The 14,796-nt window shown below is 47.0% G+C and overlaps 1 long non-coding RNA gene across 1 annotated transcript; it reads right to left on the bottom strand.

Annotated features, from left to right (window-relative positions):
• Nucleotides 1-7,367: 7,367 nt before the first annotated feature.
• LOC143216296 (uncharacterized) lies at nt 7,368-10,064 on the bottom strand. Its single transcript, XR_013010541.1, has 2 exons — nt 9,884-10,064; nt 7,368-9,024 (listed from the first exon to the last, which is right to left on the bottom strand). It is a non-coding gene; the product is annotated as an uncharacterized LOC143216296 (long non-coding RNA).
• Nucleotides 10,065-14,796: the final 4,732 nt, after the last annotated feature.

The raw sequence follows: 14,796 nt of genomic DNA on the forward strand, positions 1-14,796 counted from the left end.
CTGTTATTAGCGATCGATCTGGCAAAGTCGGTCGTTTAAAAAAAGCGAGGGGGGCGATACACGTGGCTGGTCGGTTCCGGCGGAAGAAGAAGAAGAAGAAGACAATAATTCGAGCGTAAATCCCGGAGGGCCCATCGAACGAAGCAGATATCTGTAGGTCGGCTAATCGACCAAGAGTTAATAAACCGTAAGACGGAAGAAAACCGACGCGAGGTCTCCGGAGGAGTGCTCCCCGTTTCCTGTCGATTCCTGGGCGACTTCTTGGAGCTTTGAGGCGGCACGGGGAGGGAATTATCTGTCATTCCTCGAAATAAAACCCTCGCCAACGGGGATCGATACTCGCGAGAACCTCTACACCACCGCCCAGTGGGCTGGAAATCCGTTTTTTGGGGCTGAAATTGTTTTAACGTTGTTTCAAGGTTTAAGGTTACAGTACCAGTAGATTGTTGAATTCGTCTCGACACCAGCCAGAATAGTATGAAATCAAAAGTATGTATTAACATTTTAAAAAATCGTGGTAACCTCGCCTCCGAGGAGGTGAAAAACGCGTGGATATAGAAATCCGGGGGTCGCCTCGGGGACATAAAAGCTTTCAGATTGCGGCGCGGGAACAAAATTGTATCGTGTTAGCGAAAGAAATTAGATTTCCCTTCCGACGGGGACGTCGAAGCGCGCAGCGGATATCGCTCGGGGAACGATCTCTCGCTACAGAATGGAATCCCATCAAATATGCAGAGGTTATTAGCTCTCGAAGAACCGAGGAAAAATGTTTGCCTTCGCCAAGGAGGAGGATCCCCGATCCCTCGCCCCTCGAACACAAGGCGAAGATAAACTCCTGTTGATCAACCTGTTAACTAATGCAACCGATGTTTCCGACGTGGGGTGGCTGCTTTATAAATTCTACATCGGACCCGTAAGTAGTTCTAAAAACCTCTCTGTTTCCCGGGTCGCTATTTATTTAACCCCCGAGATCAGCCACGGAGCCGGAACGTTGCCTTGTGTTCCCGAAAACGATATTCTGGAAAGTTTGGAACTCTCCTTTTCCGTGTTGTAGCTTATTCTCTGTTACTAGTTTAATGTGTTTCCTAAAACAGTGCAAAAAACTGTGGACAAATGCAACTTTCCGTAATAATGCGAATTTCTGGTGCGTCCTAAAATAGCGACGGATTGGTCTCGTGCACGAGGCATCGAATCCGGGGTTTCCCGGCCCGCCTCCGTTATAAGAGTTTCATTAGCCCGGACACAAAGAAAATCCGGATGGCCCGGACGGTGCACTCCGGGCAAAGTCAACTCATGAATCCCATCGAATCAAAGGGGCAGAGACAGAGAAAGAGAGAGAGAGGAAGAGGAAGAGAGAGAGAGAGAACGAACGAGCAAGAGAGAGAAAGAGGAAGAGTGAAAAAAACTGCTCGGACGGAGGACGGTGATTGGCTAGCAAACACCCTCCTCGTGATTCGTGCCGATCGATTGGCCCCTCGTGCACCGGCTTCAATCACGGTTTTCATTAAGCCTCGCCGGACAACGGAGGGCAAGAACAGGATCGAATACCCGGTGCTCCTTGCGTCAACTATCGTGCTCGAGAACCTTGATACGCCTTCCGTTAGCTACGCTGACTAATCGACCAGTCAGACATGCCCGCGAATCCGCAGAGTTTTCCTAGAGGAACCACGGACCTGTGAACAGAGGATGAACAGGAAACGAGGAAAGTTTGGAACTGTGGCCTTTCGCGGGCAAAATTCGAGCCGCGAATAGATAGTACGAGAGAACCACGAAGGACTGATAGTCGGCGAAATTCGGGAATTATAGTGATGCGTATGGAAATTACACTGGAAAGAATATATAAAGCAGATAGGATGAATCAGTGATTTTAAGGGGCGACTGATGTTTGTATCGATTAAACAAATGGACTGATGGTGCTGCTTCCAAGATCGATGTTACAGTCATCCAGGAAGTGCGTGCGTTGTTGTTGAACGTTTTGGAGCTCCTGAAATGTTTTTATCGTTTATTTATGTACTAATTTATTTTCTTGTACCAATCACTTGAAATTTTGCTGTGTAATAGCAAAAATAACGAACAATTTCTATACTGGCGAAATTTTTGCTCGCGGAATATATTTCGTGGAAGCGGGGCCATGAGGCAGAATATTTCGAGAGTTGTCTCTGGTAACGAGCGATCGATAGAACATAATGAAACCGACAGAGCCGAGAGGCTTCCGAGAAGCAGGAGTGGCTCTTTGACAAAGAATTCTTCGCGACGAGTAATCTTCCCCTTCGGAATGCTAATTTGAACGGCGAAGAATGGGCTCCGCCTCTCCTCTCTCCTTTCTCTCTCTCTCTCTCTCTCTCTCTCTCTCTCTCTCTCTGTTCCCCTGAGAGAGTACAGCGCCGAATGAATTCACCGAAATTCCCTTGCCGAACGGATTTCGAGCGTCACCTTTCGGAATCACGGATCGTGCACACGTGTCCGCGGTTCTGCATCTGTTGGCGACGCGGTCGTTAACGGAGGCTCGTTAGCGTGACGAATCGGTTGTCAAAACGACGTGTCGCCGATACGCGATCTGTTTCACTGTGTCGGCGGAGCTCGATCGATTCGAGATCGATGGGCCCTCGAACCGGTTCGTGACAGAGGATTCAATTGGGTGAGAACAAGCTTGAAACGCGGGCCCATTGAAATCCATTCGGTACAATATTTCACGTGAACGAGAGATGAAAACCTTGCCGGAACGTTGTCAAAAGAATATGGTGTGAGAACAGTATTCAACTAGACTGCGCATTTTATGCAGTTATAACTAAAAATCAGTTCGAACATTTTTTGCCTGCAGTATGGGATTGTTCCGATGGTTTGGAGCATCTCGGAGGAATAACTCAGCGAGTCCGGTGCAAAATGAATGAAACAAACCTAGGGAAACGCACGAAATCAGCGGATCTTGGGCACGGGTCACAAGGACGTCGCGTTCGCGATATTAAAACGCGCTCGAACGGACGTCCGCGATAGCCAGGCCTGACGCGGCACGTAGGGTGTGCGAATTTATTCGTCTGCGGAAGAAAAAGCGCTCGCTGTTGGCACAACATTAGCGAGAGAATTCATAGGGGCCGCGAGGGAGAGTTATGGCGAACACGTGCCGTTCCTCGGACACGTACGGGCGTACCTGTGTTACGGAGACCTCGCGATACATCCTCGCGGGGAAACTGCAGAGAGACCGAGCGCGGTAACCACAGCTCGTGGAAGATGCTGTCGATTTGTCAAACTGACCCGGGGAACGCGCGTCCGTTTCCGGAGAAAGGTAACCGGAAAGAAATGACTCGCGGTGCGTCACGTTCGAATTTCGGGGGTTGGTAATCGTCCGCGCGGCGAAACGATTCTAATTTGAAAGAGGGGCGTGTCAGATTCTTGACGGACGTGAAAAATGTCACTCGTATGCAAAGCGAATCGTGCCGCTGCCTTTCATTATTTCGTCGCCGCTGCCTCGGGGTCTCGGCTTTCTCCCTCGCGGAAAATTTCATTCTACCGCCTCCGGAAAGTCGCACGCCCCGCGAACGCGACCCCTGTTTCCTTTAATATAAGATCACGAGGAGAGCCAGCAGCAAGCACGGGACACCTGCGGTCGCTGCTTTAAAAATGATTAACCCGACGGAGAACCGAGGCCGGACCGGGCCGCGTTGACGCCGATGAAAAATGAATCCCGCCCTAGGCTCTTGGAAAGTCGCCGCACTGTCGTTAACTCTTCCCTTGATTTTTAATGATTTTCTAACGGCTCCCATCTGATATCACCCCATTCCCCAAAGAAACGCGTCGATTTATGCCAACAGTAAAATTAAATTTGAAAAATTAATTATTGTTATGATCGATTGAAAACATAGTTAAAGCGGCTGAAGCGAGACGGGATAAGAAGAAGTTGTACTGCAGTAAGAACCGAGGAAGTCCAAACAGTTTTTCGTTGCCTTCTTCATCCGGTTGGGTAAGTTGTCAGTTAAACGGGGTAACAGAATTATCCGGCGCGCTTAATTGGCTCGGTGAAGACAGCAGAATCGCGACATTCGAATAATGGAGCTCGAGAAAGGATCCCGTCGTCCGTTTCGTTTCTTCGGCGTCTCGTTTCGCCAACTGTTCGTCAACGAGCGTTCCTGGCGATTCATTTTTCTCCCAATTAAGCGTTAATTTATTTATACACTGTGATCCGGCGGGCGGGCCGAGCGTCTTGCCACTTCGCGAAATCAAAGGTGCTAAGCCTCGAAGCAAGGATTCGGAGGAAACTTAATGAAACACCCGCGAAAGGAGGAGGATGAGGGACGACAGAAGGTTCGGCAAGGGCCGACTCGGCTAACTAGAGAGGCCTTTGAGCGTCTGAGTTCGGCTCAGCAGATCTGTAAACCAATCAGTGACGCCTCGCCGATACGGGAGGCTAAGTCGACGTAACCGGATCGCTCGACTAAACTGCTTACTTGATTATAGCGTTAGTTAGCGCCCCGTGGCCGTCCGTCTGTGTCGCGGGGAACCGTCCCCCTGAATTCTGATCACGTGGCCCAATTTTTGCTGTCCTACGCTGTCCCGAGTCGACGCTAATGGCGCGACAACCGACACTGATTTCTCTCGTTTGATGAATCCTCCAGGACTTTCGTCCTTTGTGAGGATCTTCCCCTTTCAATTTGCGGAATCCTCTTCTCCTTCTTCGCTTTGACGTCCTCTGTTGTTTCTTGGAATACTAATGGCTCTTCGGTGGATCTTAAATACTAGAAGTTGTCCTCCATCATCAAACTCGAGAGACCACTTCCACCGATTTCTTTATAGAGTATTGGCTAGAGATTACCATACCTTCGACTCTCCAGGATCTGTATAGGTTCCCAGGGATTTATAGGTGTCCAGCAATCGCAGGGATCTTCAAGGACTCTGTCAGGGACCTCGGAGACCACGAGCGACCCCATCGAGCGGCCTCCACGAATTCCCAGGAATCCGTAGGGACACCCGTCTATCCCCAAATGCTCCCAAAGGCAGCTATAGAAGTTGATTATTTTATAGATACAGAGATGCATCCAAAAGAATCCCCCTTAACATTCAAACGTCCTTCACAGAATAGATGACCATTCTGTATCAGCTCTCATCGGATGTACCTCAGTGGATAGCAACATTCCGGTATTCTCATCGATGGGTCAAATGAGAGAACCTAGAACGCGGTGCTCCATTCCTTTTAACCTCTCCCTTTCAGCGCAACCTTTCACATCGCTTCAGACGTTCATAGAACTACTTCGCATCGCGGGATCCTCCACATGAAAGTGGAACTGGATAGCAGGTATACACGTGGAGTTCAAAGGCTCCCCCGACCCCGTGGATTCTACCTCCCCCATAGTAATCGTCGACATTGCGGAGTGAACCAACGAATCCGAGGCAAACTGACGAGAGAGAACTGGGGAGAGACGGGACGTGGTCTCGATCCGGGCAAGGAATATCGAGCGTACGTGCATCGGCTCCGCTCTCAGGAGATTACAAAGGAAACACGACGAAGAGTGTATACACAAGGGTGGCTACTAAATTTGTACTACGTGGATCCACAGGCTCGGATACCTTGCCCTCCCTCCGCCCACGCAAATACTCCTGGGACGGGGCAAGTTATTCGATAGGTTCGAGCTTGGCCAAACATCGACCAGTCCGATTCCGCGTCCTCCCTTCGACGTGGACACCAGGGAATCACTGGTTCCCGGGATCGCAACTGTCTATTGTTATAATTAGACCGGTCGCGATCATTATCGTCGCCGTGTTATCGGTTCCGTTGAGACCGAACTCCAAAAATATTGATGCTACGCTTACTTACGACCCCGAAGATGTTTGATCAACATCTTTACCACTCCGAAAACGTCAGTGGGTACTCGAGCTTTCACGGAAGTCCAAACAAACTAACACAATGCTTATTGTAGTTTTCTTTCTGCATTGGGCCTGTCAATCGCTGCCCATTATTAACTAGATTTATTTCGATACGTCTCTTCATCTATTCCTCCACTTCCGGAGGCTTGTTTCAATTTTTTGTTATCAACGATGATGATGAAGAATAGACATTCAGAAATCCATAAACAAATACTCACAAGGATCGTGGCAAAACGATAACTACGAAACCCACTCAAGACAAATATGATCTGTGTCTGTAAAATATCACTGCGACAATGTAAAAATCGATCAATCGTCGCCGCAGCTTATCGAAGACGTGCCTCTATTGCTCACAGGTCTCGCTACAGAGATTAAACAGATAAAGCGAATTTTTCCGTCTAGCCAGAAGTCGGCGATGGCACAAAGCAGGAAAAAAAATACGACTGTTTGATCGTAGACGATTTCGGTGTAGAAATAGCGACTGACGCAACGCCAGGCTCCGAACCACTTGCTAATGCGAGTCGCGTTCTTATCACGCGCGACGCGGCGTACTCTCCAACTGGTCTGGAGTCCGAGGTGGAATCTGGAAATACCGGCGTAAACACGAGGTCCAGGCCAGCCTCGGCACACAGACATTTGGAGAGAAAATATTGTAGGCTAATATTTACGTTCCGGCAGTGGCGCGCGAGGCCCGAGGCGTTTATCGTTAATGCGATTAAGTCGACGCGTGATTCATTCCCGAGCAGACATTAATCACATTGGCGGACGTGGCGCGAGTATTATCGAATTTTAGAGGCGTCCGGGGAAACTCGGGTTCTAATTGCTCGCACAGGTTCATGGAGAAATCATCCGGTGACTAGACAACTAGTCTGGCCCCGTTGCATTGCTTCCCCGAACCTCGCAGAGCTGTCTTTTGTAGATAAAAGTTGTTATTGTTGGTTATTCTCCTCTTGCACATCAGAGAACACAGATTAGTAAAATCTAAACATGTCCAACAAATTTATTGATCGAATTAGTGCCGATTTCTCTGGTACTCTAACTCTTTTCAACCCCTTAAGTGCATTGTTGAGGAGCTGGGTCTCCTGATCCTAGAGTCACAGTTTATTTGGTACACTCCTGACACTATAGAACCACCTCAATTCCTTTCATACACGTTGAATAGCAGCTTGACTGGAACACAATGGCTGCCATGCCCGCACTCGTCAAGAACCTTCAAAATCAAAACAGTTTGTAAGTACTTGCGATTTTCTTGTCAACGATGAACTTAACTATTCGATGTCGTCGATGGATTATCAGTTTGCTTTTGTACGGTGAACGTTATATGATGTTACAATAATCTTTTGATGATTTAAACTGTTTGATATTTTCTCTAGCTATCTGTCGATTCCCAGAAAGCGAACAATAATGCATGAGAAGGAAAAACATCGAATAATCTATCTTCTATAATCAATTTTCAAATATTCCTCAGAGAATGATGTATTACATGAACACACTCGGCGATAAAACGCATCTTCGCTCATATCTGCTATTAACCTTGCGGTCTACGAACAAGTATATTACCACGCTTATATTAGCTTGCCGAGTTGTCGTTGTTCTATGCGTCAAATCTTGTAATCGAATTTTAAACCACTTCCCGATGAGCTAGAGACTTGAAACTTTAAACATAGCTCAGAACTGTATAACAATGCAATATGAAAAAACAAATTTTTAAAAAAAGGCGCGTCAACTGTCTATTGGTTGACTGTGCCAACTCGCGTCTAGATCGCGCTCTGATTGGTCCGTGTTTTTCGTTAATAACTCCTAAACAAAGCCGCGGATAACATTTTTGCAACGGAAAATGTTGCTTCAAATGATCTTAGGAACCTCCCATTTCCGGCTGTTGAAGGAATTTTGGGACACCCTGTAGTTTAGCGCTCCACGCTGTTATTTATAGTCACTAATGTCCAAAAAAATGATTTCCTCCTTTTTAGTGCATTTCAGTATAAGCGTGGTTTTTAAAAAGTTTTTTTTATATATTTTTGTTTACAGTAATTTTGCGGTGTCTTTACGACGAGTAGGACGCGCAGCTGAATCGATACGCAGTCGACTGGTTTTAAGTAATTTAACAGAGGCCTACCGGACGCATAAACAAACACGTGCGCGCTCATTGCTGTCGATTGAATATTCATGCGTCGGCTCGTATTTACATTTCGTCCGGAATTATCATATCCACGGACTGCTCTGCGAAAATGTAGCTGGCTAACGGCTGTCCAGAGTTCGGGTTCGGCTACTCAAGAAAATTTGCGGCCGCTACCCCTGGGATCTCTGGAGAGATTCGCAACCCTGAAGAAGTTCGTCGAAACGACGGCGGATTAAATGGGCTCGTTGGGGTCCGTGGCCCGTGTTCTTTCCTCGATTTTGTTAATCATCAGATTGAGCCGAACTTGGGGATCATTTGGACTGAATTAGTCGATGGTTTTTCCACTTCCTAGTAGAATAGCAATTTTCTAGACAGTGTCTTCTTATTGTCTTCAATTTTCTAAAAATGGGTGCAAACAACTCAAAGTTTTAGATGTCTAAAACTCAGTGCTGCACCGAAAAGAGTCATCACTACCTCGCAATATCCAATATCGCTGTCCACATACTTACATTGCCGTCCCCTGCAGAGAGGGAACAAAGAGTCCGTTCAAAGCCGGCTGAAAGCGAAACAGAAAATCGGCAATTGATGATGCCGCGTAATCCAGGTGAAACGACGACTATGCGCGTGTGTTGGTCGGATAGGAAGAAGCCTGTTCAATCCCCAGTCTCGCTGGCACCGCGGCGAACCGGAACGCGCGGATTCATGCGACCAGGTTTGCACAGAGGGACGACTCGAAATTCCGTCGAGCGAGCCATTGTAAACCGGTGCGGCGCGGCGCCTAGCGAACCGGGTGCAACCCTTCGTGCCGAGGCCGTTCTCTGTTTTGGCAGCGTTATCGGTGCTCCCGCAGGGGAGTCAGGAACGCACGGCCAGCCCGAGATTATCCGCGCAGCATTGGGGAGCCGAGCGCCGGGAGACAATGCCAGGATTTCGTTGCCATTCCTCTTCGTCCGACTCCCTTTCGTAGTTAGCACGCGTGACTCGGCGACCGGGTCTCGCGAGGATTCCAGGATCAGGTCCTTGAGGCTCAAGGTCGACGATCGATGCCGCTAGAATGGAACGAGATCGACTGATAAATGGACTGTCGAGAAAAGATTTTTTCACTATAGTCGTTGTTGAAGTGGAAAATGTGCTATTGGATAATGACAGGGTATCACGTTAGAAAATGATCGGGAATTACACTATCGTTGGAACACGATTGTTCGAGCGTGTATGTAACGTGTTCGAAATTGTGTAATTTTCCAGCGCTGAAAGGTTTCCCCTCGCGTTCCAAAAGAAGGAGTTCGCAGGGAATCATCAGTCGCAGTCGCGGCGTTAATGGAACAGCTCGTCGGCCGATTTGTAAAACTTCCAACTGGAATTTCGTCGTGCTACCCGGTTTCGGGGGTAGAAAATTTTCACGTGGCTCCCTGCAAGTGGCCCGCTTTTTCACCCCCGTATTCTCAGCCAGGGCGCTCGCCCGTACGAATGATCGGCAAATCGGTCGGAAAAATGATTGGGTAGTGCGGCCGGATGCTTGTCGGGCAGAATCGCCGAGGCTGTCGACCGGGACGAACGAAATAACGGCAGTGAGCAAGATAAATACGTTGCTAGTCGTGGAGGCTGGCCGAAAGTAGGGTGGAAGGAACGACAATGATTTCTATTAGGGGTATTCTGGTTTCTCATTTTCCAAACATCGATTCGTTTTTTATTGTATTTTCTGTAAGTATAAATGTTGTAGAACACGCGTGCAGAAGGATTTGTTTGAATTGTGTTAAAAATAAACATCCAATTGAAAGCAGTGTTCTAATTGCCTTTAAAAAATGCCCAGGATTCCCCTCGATTTCCATTCTCGCCATTAGCAAGGTGCCGACCACCGTAAGGAGGACGATCGATTCCCCGCTGTCTCATCGTTTCGCAGTCACGTACCTGTTACCAAGATAGACACCATCGTACCGTCATGGACACCATGCTATCGCGATCCGCACTACCCGACAAACGGTGACTCAACCGGTCAGCTGCAACTGCAACCCGTGCTGCACCTTTCGCATCCGTTCCGTGCGGACGCACCGCTCAGCAGGTAGCTACATTGTATCCTGATCGCGCGAACGCGTTTTGTCGATATCCTTCGCAGGGACTCGTGTCCTACCGTGAAGTGGGCGGGTCCTGGAAGTTTCATTAACCTGGATCGATTGTTCCACTGGTTGCAGTTTTACGCTTTGTTCTCCTCGCAAATTTTAAGTAGTAGTTACTGCTGTCTTTGTTGCATGGCATTTCTTATCGAGACGTTTGATTAATCGATCCTGTGATGCCTTTTGAATCACGCTGCGTTGATGTTCAGCTTTCGAAAATGTTTCGGTCGGTTGGCAACAAATCGACCAATTTAGCTCTTTAATTGGTTGAAAGTTTCTTCGATGAGAAACTGCATAAAATATAGAACCATTTGTGTAACAGCTGCACACAGTCTACAAGAATTTGTTTAAAGTCTATATAAAATCCATGATTACTTGGTCAAGAACTGTATAAAATCCACAATCATTTCATTAAAAAGTGCCTGAAATCCATTCAAACATTTCACCAAAGCTGTCGCTTAAATAAAATCGAGCAACAATTGGTGCTCTCATCGTTTCATTAAAAAGTGTCTGAAATCCATTAAAACATTTCACCAAAGCTATTGCTTAAATAAAATCGAGTAACAATTGATGCTCTCATCATTTCATTAAAAAGTGTCTGAAATCCAATAAAACATTTCACCAAAGCTGTTGCTTAAATAAAATCGAGTAACAATTGGTGCTCTCATCGTTTCATTAAAAAGTGTCTGAAATCCATTAAAACATTTCACCAAAGCTATTGCTTAAATAAAATCGAGTAACAATTGATGCTCTCATCATTTCATTAAAAAGTGTCTGAAATCCAATAAAACATTTCACCAAAGCTGTTGCTTAAATAAAATCGAGTAACAATTGGTGCTCTCATCGTTTCATTAAAAAGTGTCTGAAATCCATTAAAACATTTCACCAAAGCTGTCGCTTAAATAAAATCGAGCAACAATTGGTGCTCTCATCGTTTCATTAAAAAGTGTCTGAAATCCATTAAAACATTTCATCAAAGCTGTCGTTTAAATAAAATCGAGTAACAATTGATGCTCTCACCATTTCATTAAAAAGTGTCTGAAATCCATTAAAACATTTCACCAAAGCTGTCGCTTAACTAAAATCGAGCAACAATTGATGTTCTCCATGAAAGCAAACGAGCAACGCTTCCTGGAATGAAGAGGAGACGATGGAGTAGAAAGTAGGTGAGAAAGGATGAAAGCGGCATCACGGGAAACCGATCGACCGGAAGACGTTTCTCCCCGTCTTCGGACGGTAAAGAGGATTCAAAGGCGATGGAAAAGGGAACGTTAAGAGAATTCACCCTCTGTAAAGTGGACCTCGGCCACGCGAGAATCGGCCGACGTTTGTTTGCGGGCCACTGGCAGAAGCCTGAGGATGATATCGATAGCGGGCGGCGGGCTTCCCCGTGAGAAAAATGACATCCGTTGTAGCCGAGAAGTATCCACTCGCGGAGATTTAACTGCGGAACCCCGCTACCCTCTATGGAGATCGGCGAAAAGAAATTCTCGGAACGCGCGCGGCTGAGTGCTTCGCCATGGATCGCGAGAGCTCAGATACATCATGGATGGTAAAAAATTCGTTGGGGGGGTTCAAAGTAATTCCCCCCCCGTTGCCTGGCGTCGTGGAATCGCGGAGGAATCACCTCTGAATCATTCTCGATTTCATTGTTTCGTCTGCCAAGAAATCTTGTGCTGATACAGGCAATTTGATCGATGGTTTGGATTCGTTCTAGTTATAATTGAAACGAGGATCTACATTTGATGCGGTAGAATCTCGATTATTCGACACGTCCAAATCGATTTTTGTGCTTGGTAGGTTTATTGTTGATCCAATCATGAAAAGATAGACTTTCGGAAGATACACATAGATCATTAAAATCGATGGGGTGGATTCGAACACAAGTAATAAATCGACGTAGATTTATGTTCCCCGAACAGTTGCGACGACGAAAATATTGACAGATCCTGGTAACGAGACACCTATAGCCTCGAAAGCATTCATAGCCGCTAAATGCACAAATACATCCCCAAAATTGTACCCCAACACCGAGGCTCCGAGCAACACACCCCTCGAGTTTGACTCGCGAGGACAAAAACGCACAGACCCGTTGCTTTCGAGAGAGTCTTTCACCTTCTCGAGAGAGAGAACGTTCGGCTCGACAAACAGTAGCGGTAAATGAAATAGTTCTACGCCTTGTCCCGCCATATGTTCCCCCGGAAACGGCCCGTATATTTTATAGTCTCGCGAACAAAGCTGGCCCTACCCCCCCTAGAAATCCCGCAAAGACCGAATTACAGTTACGCTCGTTCCACTTTGATCCGGCGTTTAGTCCGCGTCGATGGGGTAACCGAGCAGAAATGAACTCGCGATAATGATATACGCAGTGCGTAAAACGCGCCCCGAATGCCCCACCGACCCCCTCGCATCCCCAGCGAGAGGGAAAGTTTGCGTTCGGTAGGGGTCGTTCCGGCGGCCATGTTGCCAGGCGAAAATTCCGCGGTCGCACCCACGAAGACTCACTCGCTACCGATAACAGCTTGCACGACAACGAGAAAGGGGATGATTCTACCCCTCTCTGTGCTACCGAGGCCTGACTCCCAAATTTCTTCGACGGTCTTCCTGAATCTACATTATGAATCTACCTTCACCTTGTGGTTTCCAGTGGAAACGCTTAGGAGATCCAGAAGGGCTGAAATTTTGGGTCGTCGTTGTTTTTAGCTTGTTTGTTTTCAATCTAACTTTGTAATACTTTAACTACCGGAGGTTTAGGAAGTATTTAGCTGCCGGGGATAGCTGTACTGTATTTTAGAAATCGGACCCGCAATTGAAGGGTTTTTATGCAATTCTATTCCTTAACGGACAACTATAAACAAATGTATCCAATGCACGCTGAGATACGGAGATACATATACATATAATATTTAACCGAGTGACTAAATTATTAATTCAAGGTTGAATTCTTGAAGAATATTGTACACAAGTCTGGTTTCCTTCGATACCACGTTGGAAATAGTGAGTAGTTGAAAGAAGGTTGAATATCACGTGGCCCTTACTTTTTCTCACGGTATGCGCTCACAAATACTCACAAATGCATTAACAGTTTCCGCCAATGCATGACTCACGACGCATCATCGTTACACGTTTACCCAGCCAGAAATTAAATAAACATGATAACGTTTACGTAACGTTGCACGCCACAACAACGAAGTAAATCCTCGACTAACGCTTGCGCACGGATAATGGATACAGGAAGCGCTGGCGAACGGATCGAATGACTCACACGCGTTTGATCGCATAGTTTCGAGGCAAGGAAACTACGCCAATGAAGAGCAATTATCTGCAATGTATATTTTTAGCGTTGGGATTACCGAGCATTAAATCATGAAAAAATGTGGCAAAAAAAATCACGGGCTCCCTGGAATTGAGACTTTAGCCAATACATATTCATTGAATCATGATCGCAAGCTATTTGTGCAATTTATGCAATTTCATGCGACTGCAACTTTGTAGTTCAAATAGTCGTAAAACACGGAACAAGAACGTGTCTTTTGGATCGTATCAATAGTATAGTAAAAAACATTCGTTTGTTCAAGAGTTACGACGTACACGTGGCTAAATATACAGTTTCGAGTTAAGTGGCTTCAAAGTTTGAAATAACAATTACTGCAGCTTAGGACTGGACCACAAAGTCTTACAACATCTATAATTATGCAAATACATTCATACATGCACGAAGCTTCTTTAAAACGATCACCGAGGTCGCCAAAATTGATAACCATTTTTTATCGCACAACACTATCTAAAATTGATAGCTCCAAATGGAAATACACTCTTAACACAACAAAAAAATTTGCTGAACGAGGTAACAAAAGAAGCGGAAAAAAAATCATGTAGACCAATCCATCAGCTACTAGAGAAAATAGAAGACTGGAGGATAAAACCGTGGGTAAATGATGTCAGATTGCCTTGCATGATGAAGCCATCATCGCGTCGCTTGGATCCATCATCCCCTAAATCGCGGCGCGTCAATCGCGAGCATCAGCGTCGCTGGTCGGCGGAATGTCGCGTGCGCTTCGGTGGTGGGAAAAAGCGAAAAGGGGAAGCGTGGGGAGAGGGGAAAGGGGGAACGGGGAAAAAGGGGAAGAAGATCAAGGTCAGGGGGTGGAAAAGCTGGCGCACGTGCGGCCGCGCATTTCCAGAGCGATGCGGTCGTGCAGATGGGGCGGCAGAGCTCGTGCAGGGGTGGCTCCGGCGGCCATGTCGGTTCCCAATTAAACAAATGCCTGGTAGGAAGCTCGAGCAACCCCTCGGGCATAGGTGGCTCTCTTTTCCACTCCCCTGGTGCCATCCAGCTCCTCTCTGTTCGCGAGGGGCGCGGTGCACGTGTCGAACGGCATGCGAAATTTGAGTCGAGAACTGCTGCCATGTCGGTGTGCCTGCGTTCGATCTGTTCGCGAATGCGTGCCATTCCACGCGCTTGTGTGCGTCAGATACGCGCCGCGGATTGCTCCGCGAGCGGCCGCGTGTGTTGCGACACGCCGCGCGTGCAATCGCGAATACGCACGCGACTTGAATTCCTAATTGGCCTCCTCGTTCGAGAGACGCCATTCTACGATTCCCTTCGATCACCTAATCGAACCGAAATCGGTTCATTGCTTTCGGTATCTTGATCCTCGACTAATTAATTAGGCGAGCCGGGTGAACGACTCGCTTGACGGTGAATGA

This window comes from Lasioglossum baleicum, chromosome 15 (genome assembly GCF_051020765.1).
Source record: "Lasioglossum baleicum chromosome 15, iyLasBale1, whole genome shotgun sequence".
NCBI lineage: Eukaryota > Metazoa > Arthropoda > Insecta > Hymenoptera > Halictidae > Lasioglossum > Lasioglossum baleicum.